This window comes from Peromyscus eremicus, chromosome 3, assembly GCF_949786415.1.
Source record: "Peromyscus eremicus chromosome 3, PerEre_H2_v1, whole genome shotgun sequence".
Classification (NCBI taxonomy): Eukaryota; Metazoa; Chordata; class Mammalia; order Rodentia; family Cricetidae; genus Peromyscus; species Peromyscus eremicus.
In genome coordinates, this window is record NC_081418.1 from 20,965,414 (window position 1) to 20,982,864 (window position 17,451).

Sequence of the window (17,451 nt, forward strand, 5' to 3'; positions counted from 1 at the left end):
CAACTGACTCCCTGAGATGAGGGAGTGTAGCCCTGAGGGGTGATTGCCTCTGGCATAAGCTCTGTCCTTGAGCACCCAGACAAGCAAACGCAACCCACTGGGGGACTGGGCCAGGTGAAGGTCTGATAAGGCAAAACACCTGTCCTAATGGGAGTTTAGAAATGGCAAAAACCTCCCTTGTTAGATTTTCAGTCTGTACGCAAACCACACAGACCCAGAAAACAAACGGACAAAAAGCCCCTACCTTCAGTAGCAGGGAAAGCCACCGCTGTAGTGTCGGAAACTGTTTCTGGGGTAGAGGGGATAAATTGAGACCAAACTGGGAACTGTCTGGGAGAAAGACTCTAAAGAAACAGAAGGGACCGATTCCTCCCCAGAAAAATATGACCTGAAAAAGCTGCTAGAATTTGAGGCAGATTCGGGGGGGGGGGGGGGGGGAGAAAAAAAAGCCCCTACTTCCAAGGGCAGCTAGCAGAGGTACAGAGCCGCAGATACTTGAAGCTTTGCATCTGGGGAAGGAAGGAACAAGCAAAATGAGATAGATCAGTGGGAGAAAATCTCTCCGAAAGAGCTATGGAAAAGCTGTAGTGCATGATCTTGTTTTTCACTGACTGGCTAAGACAAACACAAGCCCCTAGGAAAGTTGCTATCAGAAATGCCAGCCTCAATGCCGGCTAACGAGGCAGTGTGGTTCTGATTTGGGGCCAGTGTCGGATGAAGGAGAAACACCTGTTAAAGCCAGTTGAGGCGAGAATAGAAATCTCCCAACGTGCCATAACTGAAAATGTAAAATGCCTGTTCAAATCTCCCGTTGCAAAAGCAAAAAACTTTTTCAAACCTCCCGGGCAAGAATTTGTAAGCAAGTCTGGTAAAAAAAAAGAACTTAAAAGTTGACTCTCAGACCCAAAAAGAACTATGGGAAATGACTGATATAAGGGAAATGATATAAAGGACTGATTTAAGGGACTGATACTATTATGGACTGATATAAGGGAAATGCATTCTGGGGAAGGTAGTTTTTCCACTAAAGATGGCGACATTGCCCTGAAACACTTTTGTCAGCTCGAAAATACGTTCATGGTAAACTTAAAATACAGCCTTTAAAAGAATAAGGAGGAAAATCGTCTAAGAGTTTAAGTGTCAGTTCCAATGAAAAATTGAAAGGATATGGAACTAGGTGCTTCGCGGTTTGGGGCTCCGTTGGTAAAATGCCTTATTTACCCTAATAGCTGTGCAAAGTTTTTACGGTAGCTGGATGACAGAAAGCTACCTATAAGAGCAAACAAGCCACTTTAAAATCCTTAAAACAAGGGAAAGCAGTTTATACACTGAACGTTGTCTTAGATATGAAGGAAACTTATGCTATCTACAAAAGAAAGCTGCCATGCTTTGTGGGCCATATTAGAGTTCACTCCAATCTTCCTGGTCCTTTAGCTGAGGGTAATGCGAAATGGAAAGATCCCTGCTCGGGATTGTGGAAGGGTCCCGATCCTGTGTTAATATGGGGTTGAGGACATGTTTGTGTTTTTTCACAAGAGGAGAATGAAGCTCGGTGATTACCGGAGCGTTTCGTAAGGAGCTTGGAACTAAGAAAGGTCAGCTCCAATGATGTTCCTACAATGGAACCAGAATGAAAGTGGCTCAATTAGTGTTTCTGAGGTTTTGTCACTGGTTAATGCAAACAGTGAGGAAATAGAGTTCGGAGCTGTGCCGCTTTTGGCTTTACTAGCTCCTTTGGGAAAATACTTTATATCACCTAATAACTGTGCGATATTTGGCAAAGAGCTTACAGCAGCTAAATACGGTAATTTCACCGTCAGCGTGAAGGGAAGTTTTTCGGTAGAACAAACCAAGAGTACTGCTGTAATAGAAACATTTGTCTGAATTGAAGCACTTAGGGGAACTATTATGAATTTGGGTGAAGGGACAGCCTCTAGTTAAACACCGTCTACCGCTGACAGTGCATCTCTGCTGGGTCCGGAACGGCTGAGAGAACTGGCAACTTTGGAGTGTGGCATCATCCTGGGAAGGTTACAGTCCCCTAGCAACAACTATCACAATTCTATAACAACAACACTCACTAAATCCCAGTGTTTTATAACAAAGCTGACTATAAACTCTAAACTTTAGAAATGATGTACGTACTTCTTGTCTAGTTAAGAATCTTTCTAATAGAGATAGTGATAATAATTAAGAGTAAGAAATAGAAAAAGATGAAAATAAGATATGTAAGTTTATAAAAATTCTCTTGTTAGATCTGTGTTAAAAAATCTTTAGGTGTTTGATAAGTTAAATATATGCTAATGGTAGCCCTATATAAGTTTGTAAAATAGATCTATAGATCTTTTAAGAATATAAGCTTGAAAGAAGTATCTAAGGTAGTCTTAAGACATGTAGTGATAAGCTTGTAAGAAGTAAAGATGTTAGCTGTAAATGTAAGTTTAAATAAGAATAAGATGGAATGAATATAAGAAATATATAAGTAATAAGAAATATATTTGCTAAAGTAGTTCTATAGTTTCCTTAAGGAGTATAAATAAGTAGATGTTAATACGTTATATGTGAGTTTGTAAAATGTAGATGTTGAATGTGAGTCTAAATGCTTTGCAAGGCAAAAGGTTATATGTGAGTTTGTAAAGTGTAAATGTTAAGTGTGAGTCTATTCTTAATGTATATGGTGAAAGAACCTGAGACATACAGAAGTTAGTGTCCTAGCAGACTGCAAAGCAGGCAGTCTGAGCGGTTTTTCAAAAGCTCCAGAAGCTAAGAATGGCGGACGCCAGAACTAGCACAAGGCATCCGCAGCTGAGATTCATGGAAAATCAACGCAACACAGAAAAACCTGAGCTAACATCAAAAACGGTGCGGTTTAGAATACTACTGTACCTAAAAAGATCTCTGTCTGTGAGAACAAAAGTTGCAGAGACGCTTGTTTGAAGTAAAATTGTTAACGGCAAAAAGTTTTGGTTGAAAACCATCTCTTCATATTTGGAAGTGAAAGCCTGATACTAGAATTTATTTCTTGTTTGAACTTTTTGAACTTAAAATGAGATAAAACTACAAAGATTTTGGTTATGGATTTCTTCATATTTGGAAGGCTCGTACCAGAATTTATCATGTGAATTTTGGGACTTAAGAAATGAAATGAACAGTAGAGATTTCATTGCAATGGGACAATTTTGAGTTTATTCATAGTAATGACCTAGAACTGTTTGCTGGAATTGGGTTAAAAATGGAACTGTTTAAATGAAGAAATTTATTTCTACCTAGAATCAAGATGCAGTTTTGTGTATGCATATATGCTTTATTAACTGGTGATTCATGAATTGTTTTGTGGAACTGTTTATGTAAAATGGAATTACTTATGGAACTGGTTTGTGTTACAAACGGAACTGTTTAAACAGAAGTTTGGGTTTTCTAACGAGGCTTGAGATTTTGCTTAAATTATAAAGAAAAGGGGGAGAGTTAATATTCCTTAGTCTAATTTCAAAAGTTGTTTGAGTGGATTAATGTCATGTTATTGTTAGTAAGAAATGCAAATGGGGTATATTAAGAGACTACTTTTAAAGTATAAAGAGTTTTATTAAGAAACTGCTTTTGGATGTTTTGCTAAGTTTTCAAAGTGTTAATGGTTAGATTGAGAAGATTGCCTTTCAATATGGGTTTGTAGGAATTGTATGAGTTTCTTCTAACTAGGTTTGAGATTTTGTTTAAAAAATTATAAAGAAAAGGAGGAGTTATGAGGTTGAATTGTTTGCAGAAATTATATTTACCCTATTGATATTAATGCACCCTGGTTTTGTGGAGTTAAGGATTATTTAAGTTTGATGTGAACACATCGAAGTTTTTCCTATGTTCTGTTAACAAGAAAATTCAAATGATTGAGTTAAAGTTGTAAGACGGAGAAAATTGTTAACTATATATAGCACCATATATGCTAATTCAAATGGTTCTGTTAAGAGTTTGCTTTGAGTTGTAAGATTGAGAGAATTGTGACTATGTATAGCAATATTTATGTTAACCTGTTAATGGTAATGATGAAGCTAAGGGATTCTTTAACTTTGTAGTCGCCTTAAGAGTTTTTGGCTTAGTAAGGGCTTGAGGCAGCTAAGACTGCTGTAGTCACCTTGAACCTAATTCAAAAGAGAAATGCCATCTTTATCATCCTCTACTCCCATATTGGGAGGTATAACAGCTATGGAGATTGCTGTAAGCCATTAATAGTTATTTTTTTTATATATTAAGAAAGGGGGACCTGTGGGAGCCCGTTCTCGGGTTCCTCGTGGCTTTACCCAGCAGGTTCACATAGAGAATGATTAGACCACGGGCCTGAGTGCAGGTGTCTGAGATGGTCTGCACTTGGCTGTGCTGGGGGAGGAGGTCTTTTGCTCCACCCCTTGGCGTCTCTATAAAAACCCTGGGGCAGAGACAGTCGGGGCCCGTTGGAATAGGTTCCAGGCCCTCTCGAGGCTATCCTTTATTTTCTATCTGTTTATCTCCGCGATATTCTCCGCAATAAATCCTTCTATCTAATATTTCCTGCTGCTCGCACTCAAGAAAACTCTGGGGAACTGTGGGGGTGGTTGGGTAAACGCCCCACACATTCCCAGATGATAAGTGTCATCTTTGAAAAGTACCCCTTTCTCTTTTCCATGTGAAACAAGTCCTTTGCCTTTTTTACCTTTATGCAGCCCTCCCCCATGTCCTGTGGATTCTAGTAGCTATTATTAATATGGTTTTCTATTATAGTTTCACCTGTTTTGTTCATGTTATTATCACATTTGTATTTCCTTTTTTATAAGATTCGTTTATTTTATTTATGTGTATGAGAGTTTTTCCTGCATGTATGCATATGCACCATGTGCATGTGGTGCCTGGGGGTCACCATAAGAGGGACTTGGACACCCCAGAACTGAAATTGATTATAGTTGTGAGCTGCCACTGTGCTGGAACAGGTCCTCTGCAAGAAGAGCGGCCACCAGCCTATGCACGAATCATTCATATTTTGGCAGTCCTTTCCTGATTGACACTGCTGTTGACCTCTCCAGTCTATTCTCTAAAGGGCAATGGAGGTAATAATTCTCAAATTTAAATTGGAATATGATTACTTCTCTGTTTTAAAAATCCTTCAATGTTATCTTATTTGGGGGGTAAATACAAACCCTTAATTGATACTGTAAATGCTCCATGATCCAGTCCATGCTTTTTATCATGTAGAGTCCAGTCACAGGACAAAAACCAACAGAATTTAGCATGAAAAAGTTGACAATTGAAAATTTGATAGAGAAAAAAAAGGACCGTGAGAGACCACAGGGCCAGCAACTATAGGAAGCATCAGCTCAAGGGTGGAGGAACTAAATAGAAGGTGTTGAAATGACTAAATTTGTGAAGCTTATCAAGCCTGGCACAGATGAAATGTGTCCCTCTGAGAAGGGCAGGGCATGGCTCACACAGGCATCTCTTTGGTAGACCATGATGGAACTGCTTTTGTAAGTGATAATAGAAAGTTTCCTTCAAACTTGCTACGAGAATGGGCTGCTACTTGTAGAACAAAGAAGTGAGACTGGGTGATGCTGATTGAGAGTAAGAGACAAATGATAATGGGAAGAGCCAGCCTCTTCCTCCTCCAGCCAATAGCTTTCCTTCAGCACTTCTTGTTGGCAGAGCCTAGTGAAACCATTTGACAGGGCAGGGGGATATGTCCAGGACTGCAATGCTGGCCTAGCGTGTGTGGGGTCTAGGTTCATTCCCCCAATACAGCAACCAAACCAAACAAAGTAAAACCTTCAAAACTGTTTGACAATGCATAAATGTGATGTGAAGAACCCCAGCCTGAGAATGGAAAAGCAGTGTGGAGAAGGGAAGCTGAAGCTGAGCTAGAGTGATTGGCAGGGTCCTCCCCTTTGCTTCCTCTTCATGTTCACATGTACTACTACATGCATGGCTGCTAAACACAACACATATGACTTCATGTGCTCACCTAGACATGCAGCTCTGCCTTATACACACAAACATGTGTTCATTCTTCTCTCAAAATGAAAACTCCAAAATCCCAACCACAAATGCACCAACATTTATAAGCAACCAAAGTATCTCTGTGCAATAATAATTACTCATCAAAATCAGTCATAGCTCCAGCTCAATATTTAGTCATCTGAAGACCAAATTACAAATATCACTGACAAAATTTTCATGAAGTGAGAAAGATGGGAGGAAAATAAACTTAAACATACAGAGAGATGCACACTCATTTAAAGAATGGGCAAAGAAGAATGTGTGTGTGTGTGTGTGTGTGTGTGTGTGTGTGTGTGTGTGTGTGTGTGTGTTCTTTCTTCTGTAACTACTTCTATAACAGGTTGCAAAGCAATTAGTTTATAATCTCCTTCCTCTATTGATATCACATTTTCTTTGTTGTCAGCTGTGACTTCACAGACTATTCTTAGACATCTGTAGCCACATAATTTGAGTGTTTAAATTCAGGAGACATCTGTAGGCATCTGCACAATGAAGAGACTTTCTAGTCATTGCTTTACAGATTTTCTTTGGTTCAGAAGAAATTTGGCAGAACAATAGTGGAATGAAAGATTAGGAGTCTCTGTTTAAGACCTTTTATATTTCACTGTACATATCTGTGCTTTATCCATATAATCACCACTATTTCTGCAAGTAAGTGCTGTCAGTTTCCTTATGGCTTATGCTTGTCCATTCACCCTGTTTCTCCCGTGATTATATGACGCCCCCTACATCCCTGTCTTCTCCCAGATGAGGCCACATCCTTTCTCTTTACTTTTCACAAGGTTTTAGTGCACACACACACATATTGGTCCATAAACACACTTCTGTTAATTGCTCCATTGGGTGTTGGAGCCTATACCCCGCTGAGGTGACATGCAGTGGCCAATAAGTCAGAGTAAAACCTTTTCACTTTGGCATGGCACAGGAAGCACTCCCCAACACTGGTTTTCCTGTCTCATCACTAGCATGTACATGTCAGCATCATAAACACATTTTAGGCAGCCCTTTAGGGCTTTTGATTTTCAGGCAACAGCCTGCAAAAACAAATCTTATACCTTGTAGTCCCTAGGTAGTTAGCTTCAGCAGAGCGTTACACAGACAGGAAAGCCAAACTAAGACTATAGAAACTCTTGCAACAGTTGCTTCAATATGAAAGAGCAAAAGTTCCAACTCTATTGATCAAGATTCTTTTATGGGGGGAGGGGGTCGTTTTTTCGATACAGGGTTTCTCTGTATTGCCCTCACTGTCCTGGGACTTGCTTTGAAACCAGGCTGGTCTTGAACTCACAGATATCTTTCTGCCTCTGCCTCCCAAGTGCTGGGATTAAAGGCGTGCGCCACCACCACTGCCTGGCTTTGATTAAGACTGTTAGCAGCAGGAAAAGAATCCCCTCAACAAAGTTAGGCAGTATGTAACTTTTTGATTGGTTGGCCTCCAGAATCTACAACACCAAAAGCAAACATTTAAACCGTTCCATGTATTGCATCTTGCTGTAACAGAGCTGGCTATAAAGGGCAGGGCACGGGGGTGGGGAGTGGGAATCCTTTCCTGTGCTGGCTTGCTGATCACACCTATGAGGCTAGAGGCCAGATAGCAGAAAGACACTGAGATTATTCCAGAAAATCCAAATACTTCTGCCATCCTGTCTACTAGAGGATTTGCTGGCTTTACCCACAGGCATGCCTCCTGGTGCTCACTTCAGCCTCCAGGTCTCCTGCTGGTGGATGTGGCTGGCAGAACCTAAGTGCAAGGGTCTTTGAACAAGCTTCCAGTTTGGCCTGTCATTCAAACTTATAAGACACAATAGGCTGACCCAAAACAATATGATAGTGGTTTTAAGATACGGAGCAGAAAATATCTAGAGCACCAGGGTCACAGAGACCTCAGATGCCACTTCTGACATCCCCTGTCACATGCATTGGAGCATGCTCTGGTGTAACAAATGATGAGATGCTGAAGTGAGCATGGATCACACCAGTGGAAGAAAGCCTTAGGGTTTAAGATCTTTAAGCAAAAGCTTTGTTGACCAGTAAAGAGCATCTGGAAGGTGGGTCAAGTTCTTATTTTTCGGTGTAGCCACAGTTTATGAATTATGGGGTATATAATAAATGATCTTGACAACCAGACACTTAGGCATACTTTTGGACTTTTAAATTTAACTACAGTTGCTCATTCAGGAAGTTTGGCTAATGATGTATTATGTTCCAGCATATATGAAACTGGAATGAGATGACAGTTCCTCTTACATATTAGCTCATATCCAGAAACCCGACTGAAGGAAGTTGAGAAACTGAGGGTGAGTTTGTTGGACATCAGTAGTTCAGGAAACCAAAGGAGGATGAGGTTAGAGTTATGCTGTGTGGATCTTAGTAGAACATGTACCAGATTGTCTAAATATGTGAAAAGCTGAAGTGAGGTGACCTAAATAATACCGGACATGTGAGCCTAGTGGCGGGCCTCAAGCATCTTCTGCCCTGGGCCGCACTGAAGACAAATTACATGTTTACTGTGGTTTTCAGCATCTGCAAAAATCTGGCCTCAGCAGTTAGTCTAGGCATAGCATATACTTCCATCATTTGGGGTAACTCTACTCCAGGTGACTGCACTTTGGTACGAGGAAGGTCACACAATGAGAGAGGCTGTACCTGCTGTCTTTGGATAGAAAACTCATGTCACAAACCTAGACATCTTTGACTTATTTTCAGATTTTAAGAAATATTTTGCCTTTCTTATGCTAATGTGACTTCTATAAAAGCCAGTGACTTTAAATGTGCGCACATAATACTCAATTCTAAAAGCTTAAAATATCTAAGTATTTTAAAACTATTTTGGATACTTTAACTCATATAAAAGTAGTTTCATCAAGCAAATATTACTATGATAGGAAAATTTCACTGGTCAGCATATCATCCTCTTTTGAGGCCAAGTGGCAATGTGTGAGTCCACCATGAGAGCACTAGCGGACCAAGGACAGGCTTGTTCTCCACAACACCAGGAATTTAGTATCTCAGTGCTGCAGCTGAGAAGTCCAAGATCAAATCCAGCAGCTTTAATCTCATGAAACTTTAATTATTTCTGTAAAGAAAAAATACTCCCCCTAATGCAGTCACACTGAACTGTAATATAGAAATGGGAGGAAGGAGGGCATGATTCACGCCACAGCATTAAACCAGTGCGCTCTTAAGCCACACTGAAGAGAACGGCTACATTATTACTTGTAGCTGAAAGCCCCTGCAGGAATTCTGGCACACACAAAATGCAGCACGTGAACTACCATGAAGGTGAGCACATGCAGTCTTTTATCTCCCACTGTTTGCTCTGGCTTTTTTTCCTCACAGCTTCCTTAGGTTTTGCCATGGGAAAGGCCAGATGCTCATTTAATTATGTCTTCCGAATGACAAACTTCAGAAGGGCATAAAAGGGACATAATTATTATATGAAAACAGAGAAAGATGTGTTAGTTAAATGGGGAAGTCTTTTGCCTCTCTCTGACAAATGAGACTTACTTCACCACAATTGTTACTGAAAACCCAGCCACCAAAGCAGAGCTAAACAACTTCCGTGGACTGGAAGCTAATTGTGTCAACGAATGTAGTTCAGAGAACACCGATAATTCAGAGGAGATTAGGAATGAACACACTCGGCCAATTCTTCTGAATATTTATCAGACGTGGTTTAGTCTTCACCTCTGAGCCTTCTACTTGAGGGAGAGGGTAGGTTTAACCCAGGGAAACAATCAAATGTGACAGAGCACATAGCATATTATAGGAAATGCTAACGGTATGTGAGCTGACTTTCTGTGTAGTTGAAAACCAGTTCTTCTGAGGATATGCAGTTGCAAAGTTTTGTGTTTAAGTTCCCATCTTCTCCATCCTGTGTGCCCTCTGAGCCCCAGGCTGAACTCAATAACCTAGTATAGATCTCGAGCTGCTTAGCTCTCAGAGCGGCCTGCAGGGTTTTGTCCTTTGGCTTCCTTTAGTAACAAGGCTACTGTACAAGGAATCAACACATATTTTTTATCTGAGAACCTTTGCTGTCTTGGGATGGGGAAGATGTGGCAAGGACAAAGAAGCCATTTGAAACCTTACCAACTTCTGGGAAAATCATTACAAAATAAGTCCCTTCATTTGTTGACCATAGTGACAGGAAAACACAACCCCACACCTTCCTGAGGTCCACAGGTCTATTCATTGTATTCTGTGAAAAACAAAACAAAACAAAACTCAAAGACTCAACTGTGATGACTTCATGAAGTCAGGAGCTGAGCAAATACTTTGTATTATATGATTTTGGCTCAAAAAATGTTTCATCATAAAAATGATACTGCTACTAATGAAGCAAAGGAAAGCTGGAAGGAGGTTTCAGGATGTAATAGAATGCAGAATGGACTGAATTCTCAGTAACCACAGTAGCAAAACACACATAAATGAGAAAAACTTGACTATTCAGACTAAAATCCCGAACTTGTACCGGGGAGGGTGGGAGAGTCAAGGAAAGATTCTTTGGGTTTCCTAATTGTGCCACTGTCAGTCACCTGATGCCATCAGGTCTCACTTTTCCCATTTGCTACACAATAGAAGTGAACATCTGTCTCAGAGTGTGATTTGTGAGTTCTTAGCACGGCACCTGGCGAACAAAAAGCAGTCAGTAAACGTTAGGAACTGTCATTCCTAACCATGTTGGCGGTGGCAAAAGCCTAGGAAGAATGTGGCTTTCCTATTAGAGCTGTAACTTCTTAATTTCTAAAACACTTTTTCTGAAGAGGGAGGGCCAGAAGGAAGAGAGGGAAGGAGGGAGGGAAGGAGGGAGGGAGGATAGAGGTAGAAAGGCTTTATTCTAGAAGGAATAGCTATACTAAAGGCACTCCTAACAGGATTGCTCCTTGCTATTTGTGGAAGTAATTGGCATTGTTCTCTCTGAGCTCTGCATAAAAAGCAAACGAATCAATCTTGTACCGACTGACACCACATGAATGAATTCATTTAACTCTCATTTAGTCCAAATAGCTGTTGCTAGTCAGCCGCCTCACCTGACAGAAGGAATAGAAGGGTCCTCTTCTAGTCCTGTTAGCGGCAGCAGTGCCGCTGTGCATCAGCACCAGAGCCGACTCCTGACACGGGCTGTCTCTTTTGGGTCCTGTCATTTATAGAAGACATTTAAGGCTAAAATAGTTCTTTAGGGTGAGAAGTTGAGGGAGTATTGAACCTTCTTTGACCCAGACTGGATGATGGAGTCTTTGGAGGACTCTGTCATCTCCGCTTAGCATATCTCTTCTGAGGAAGCAAGCAAGAGGATACTTCAAGTGTCTGTCATATCAGAAGGCAAAGGCTACATGATTTGTTTCACAGTCGTGCCCATGGATTTTGAACGCAGCCAGTGATCCCCTTGACTATGCCAGCAAAATGTTAGGGTGATTTTTTTTTTCTGAATGCTTGTCTTTCCATCTCAAAACTTCCCATTCCTTCCATTTCTACTGAATTCTACTTGTCCCTACACCCAGGTTAAGAGGCACCTCTATGATGCTTTAGGCATCATGCATGTGTTTGTTTACAGCTTATAGCTCTCTGGTTAGTTCTGGCTGCTGGTGTGTGTGTGCCCAGTGCCCTGCCCTTTCCTGGGATTGGAGTTTCATGGAAACAATGAGACCATGCCACTCATCTCTGTTTTTCTAGGACATAAACTTCAAGAGTCAGCAGTGGACACCTAGTAGGTAGGTAGCTGTTGGCTAAAGTGATTAGTGAATCACTGGCAAAATTATCCCTGGGTTGATGAGTAACCAAGTAAGTACTACAAAGAGAATGGCTCAAGAAACATCTTTCCCTTTTATAGTTCTGAGGCAAGATGTCTGAAATTAGGGTGTCAACAAGCCAAATCCCTCCAAAACCTCTAGGGCAGTAGTTCTCCACCTTTGGGTAATGGCCCCTGTGGAAAACCTCTATTTCCAAAAATATTTACATTACAATTCATAACAGTAACAAAAATACAGTTATGAAGTAGCAATGGAATAATTTTATGACTGGGGGTCACCACAGCATGAGGAACTGTATTAAAGGGTTGCAGCATTAGGAAAGTTGAGGACCATTGCTCTAGGGGAAGACCCATCCATGTTTATTTCAGCTTCAACTAGAACCAAGTGTTCTTTGTCTTGTGGAAATAAAATTCCACATCTATTTCAGTCTTCATATGGCCTTCTTCACCCAGCATCCCTGTGGAAACCTTCTCCTTCATATAAAGATCCTGCTCATATTTGATTAAGTCCCACCCTACTCCAGAATGACCTCATTGTCATCCATCCCTGCTGCAGTGACCCTCTTCTCAATGAGCTTACATTGTAACATACCGAGGGTCAGGACTTCAACATATTGACTGGAGGTGAAACCCCACAGTGAGCACGGTCTCTGTCATACAGGTGAATTCTGATTTAGAAGTAGAAACTCTCAGCCAGAAGTGAACTATTAGGGAAAAGGGATGTGGGTTATGGAGGAAATACAGCAATCAAGCAGTTATAAAAACACTTCTCATCTAGAGGGCTCTTTCTAATACTTAAATGAATGAAAACTCATTGAACAGAAGGCTTTAAACCTGTCAGTGGGATGAACTACCATGTAGCCTTTAGCCATGTCTGATTCAGATGTTAGATTTAGGAATATTCATTATTGTTTCTTTAGTATATTACCAAACTGCTGTCAGCTCACCTTTCAATAGTTTTAGTCAATAGCAAGGGTGAAAGCAGGTTAATTAATTAATCCTTGAGGACAGCCAGGCGATATGCTGAAAGGGACAATGGGATATTGAAGGTCTAAAATGTGAGGAGGGTGTGTGTTGGCTTCAGTGCAGAAGACATGCCCTGGGCCTCTTTGGCATCTGCCATTGGCAGCCTGGCTCTGGGTAGAAGTCACGAGGGTCCTATAGGCCTTGTGAACACACCTGATGGCCCAGCAATGGTAGTAGCAGGTGAGAGAATGGAGGTACCAATGTTGATTAAAGAGGAGTTGTCATCACAGGCCCAAGGTCCTCTGCAGGTCTTAGAGCAGGAGGGAGGAATTAGATGTCACAAGCATTATAGACTTTTTCAGAACACCATGTGGCTAAGGCAGACTGTTAAGAAGTGGTGAATTGTCTTTCTTAAAAACAAAATATTGGCCAGGTGGTGGTGGTGCATGCCTTTAATCTCAGCACTCAGGAGGTAGAGGCAGGTGGGCTCTCTTGAGTTTGAGGCTAGCCTGGTCTATAGAACAAGTCGCAGGACAGCCAGGGTTACACAGAGAAAACCCATCTTAAAATCCAGACAGACAAACAAACTAACAAAAACCAAAAAACCCAAAATATTGGTGAAATGAATATTAATTTTTCATTTGGAGAAGGAAAAGGAAAGATTTTTTTGATGCAGTTCTGCTTAAAGAGAACACATACAGAGATGAATGAAGTGTCAGAATTTCACATCTTGACTAGCATGGCATCTCTATTTTTCTAGACCTGTGAAAACAAGACAACTTTCTAGGGCGGAACCTAACTGTTGGCTGTGAAGAAATGTCCTCTCAGAACAGGACTCAAAAGGAGTCCTTTATATTTCTTTCATCAAAAGAATATTTTTCCCCAAGGTCCCACTTTCATGTGGGAACATCTTTGGGATTCTCTTTGAAAAGTGAACTAAATCCTGGATATGTGGGTCCTTATTCTTCTAAAGATTTATTTATTTTTATTTTCTGTGTCTCAGTTTCAGTGTTTAGGGTTTTACCTGCAGGTATATACATCTTGCACAGTGCCCTTGGCAGCCAGAAGGGGGTGTTAGATCATCTGGAACTGAAGCTGCAGACAGTTGTGAGCTGCCATGTGAGTGCTGGGAACCAAACGCAGATCCTCTGCAATAACAGCAGATTAACCACTGAACCATCTCTTCTAATCCCACCCACCAGGCCAAGCACGTTGAACTCCAGAGGAGTGTTGTCGTGTCTTTGGGCAAACACCGAGGGCCCCACTAGCAACTGGAACATAGATGATTTCAAGGGGAGAACTTTTTGTTTTCCCTTAAATAGGATACTTCATAATGAATTTGCTTAATATTAAACAATGTAGCCAGATTTAAAGAAATGTTTTAAATTCTCCTAATATTTTCTTGTAAATATATTTCTAAATTGGTACTGATTTCTTGGATTCAGAAGCAAGGGTCACGGTACAACATCATGTTATAACAACTGATAATCTATAACAGGTAAAGCTTGTAAGCATGGAGTACACCATTCCACATAATGTTCTTTTATTTTTAAAAAGAACAGTTTTTTTTTCCTTTGAAAATTTTAGAACATGATAGGGGAAATTAAATTAAATGGTGATCTTATTTTTTAAAAAACAAAACAGCTGGGCGGTGGTGGTGCATGCCTTTAATCTCAGCACTCAGGAGGCAGAGGCAGGCGGATATCTGTGAGTTCGAGGCCAGCCTGGTCTACATAGCGAGATCCAGGACAGGCTCCAAAACTACACAGAGAAACCCTGTCTTGAAAAACCAAAATAAATAAATAAATAAATAAATAACAAAACAATTCCGTTCAATACATTAATTTTATGTAAAAAGAAATACTATTTTTCCCTATTTTACTTGATTGTCTTTAAGTTCATGCCTCTAGAAAGAAAATAGGTTACAAAGATAAACCAGAAGCTGGCCAGAGCCAAAAAAGTAAACAAACAATCAGGGTCAAGGTAGAAATAGAGAGTCAAGGTCATAGGGTGAGGTCAGCGATGAAAGTCTCTCAGGAAGATCAGGATTGCCTGGTACCCAGCAGGGATGCTCTGAACAGCACCATAGGTGGGATTTATCCTGAGAAGGGCGTGGTTCGGGAAATATGCTTTGGTCTTCTGTCAAACCAGCATGTCAGAGAGAGCAAGTGGGAAAGAGGCAGATGAACTTTGTGTAGATGAGGGGTGGGGAATGACAAGCACAGCTCCAAGCTGGCTGGGGGTGGGGGAGGCACTGGGGGTCTGGGCAGCTGGACACATGACAGGATGCTAGGGAAGGCCAAAAGGCTGGGACAGATGGATTGTGGACACAGTGACACTAATGTTGATAGGCCAGAGGCAGACAGTTGTGGGAGGGACAGCAGTCAGGGTGCTGGCTGTGCCACTGGACCATGGGTCAAGAATGCAAAATCTGTGTGCGTCACACTCAGCTGTGGTCCTAGCTCAAGGTGGGGGTTCTTTACAGTTCACGAAGTGCAATGTGGTAGTGCCTGGCCGATAGCAACTCTTCTGATCACTGACTCAGGGCTACTCATGTCTCCTTTTCCTCCAATATTTGGAAGCAACTTTCTCTACCTCACCCGTTCTATAAAGCTTGGAGGCTGTGTTGATTTTATCAAACAGTAGTTTGAAAAATCGTAATTGCATTCATATGTGCATGCATGCACACATGTATGTCTGTGTGTGCACACGTGGAGGTAAAGACAGTTGGGGGAATTGGTTCCTTCCTACGATATGGGTCCTCGGGATCAAACTCAGACAATATAACTTGGTGGCAAGTGGCTCTACTCTTTGAGACATCCTACCAGCTCTTCAAACCATTCTGATGGGGGATCGATAAATCAGAGAAAGTCACTATGCTGTGATAGTTACTTTCCTCATTGCTGTGATCAAATACATGACAAAAATCAACTGGAGGAGGGAAGGCTGTTTTGTTTTGTTTTGTTCTGTTCTGTTCTGTTCTGTTCTGTTCTGTTCTGTTTTGTTTTGTTTTGGTTTGGTTTTCGCACCACTATACCTGGCTTTCCCCTTGACTTGTTTGGACAATCTTTTTCTCATTAATAAACTGAGCTTCTTTCTCTTGCCCTGACTGAGCACATTGCAGTGGATTGGTTTTGCTTATTGTTTTATTTTCAAGGGAACTTTTTACTGGGCTAACTTAGGTTATGGAAAAGTTGCATGCAGACTGGAAGGCTGGTGAACCATTCACAAAACCTCTTATTTCTGTCATCCATTGCAGGGTTCCAGGTCTCTCAAGGTCACCTGTATTTCTAACATCAGTAACAAGTTCAGAGTTTACCAAGACCACCCTAAGATAAGTAGTTCATGGGCAAGGGTTGTAGAATGTTTGGTTGTAGAATGCACTGTGGTCTGTTCCACTCAAAGCTGTCATCGTAGCAAAATAGCACAAATGGAAATCAGCTCAGGTAGGGAAGGGTGTGGGAAGAGCACTGGGAATTCCAGGCACAGGACTTCCACCTGTGCCTCCCAGTGGAGTCAGGGACCATGGCAATTTCTGACATGTTTCAGACCTGATTGGACAGACACTTACCCAAGCCTGGTGTCTAAAATTTGCAGTGGGACTTAGCCACATAGACATGGTTGGCCATCAGTCTCCAGCAGCTCAGGAGGACAAGCTGATATGGTGTGATTCAAAGCCTGTATTTAATTATATTGTTTGATTATGTGTTATGGTAACATGCCCCATGTTAAAAAAATAAAACAATATAAATAGGCCAGATATTTCAAAACTGAAGACTACCGCCTAGCATCTGAGAAACCATGGGTTGGTTCTTTATCCCAATAAGAGTCCAAATAAACCTCTTCTCAGGACTGATAGCCAATTCTTCAGTTGTTATAACTACTACTGAAGTTATTTGTGAGCATTAACTCCAGTTGCTGCAACAATATTTTAAGGTGGCTGCCCTGACATTTTACAGAAGCTGATGTCAAAGGAGAAATAAAAATAGTCCCAAGTCACTTTCTGCCTTTTACAAGCCCTTGAGCCCTGTAAGTGCGCCTTCTTTGTGATGAAAGAGCTTATTTGGATTCTGCACAGTAAATGAACTCATTATACAATATTCCTTATTGCATCTGAGAGTCTGGATTAGCCACATCCATATGCCATTTTCCCCCTTTTCCTAAGCCATGTTGGGAATCAAATCCGGAACATCCAAGGCCTCATGCACTAAGGCAAATTGGCAAACCATCTACCACTGAGCCACATTTCTATCCCTGACCATTGTTTTTAAAGAAATGTCATGTTAACACAAATTGCATTGACATACTAAACATGTCTGCCTTGATAATCGATGAACTTATTTAGACTTACATGAATGTAATTGACTTCTTCACAAACTTTAGTGCTTTTTCTTACCATTAAAGTGTTTCTCATTCATATCTTGTTAATAATTCAATACAGTTTTCACTCTTCTCAAGTAAAACCATCAACTTTCTGATATGCTGATTTGGAATTTATATGAATTCAGAATCCAGTTTTACTTTTATTTTTAAAAGACATTTTTATTTTGTTTCTTTTAACCCTGGCTGTCTTGTAACTCACAAATTGACCAGGCTGGACTTGAACTCACAGAGATCAGCCACTTTTCCTCCTGAGTGTTGATTATTTAAAAGTGTGCACTCCTCTCCACCCAAGCCTGAGCTCAGTTTTAATTCTCATTAAGGCCTTGGCCTCCAACTCC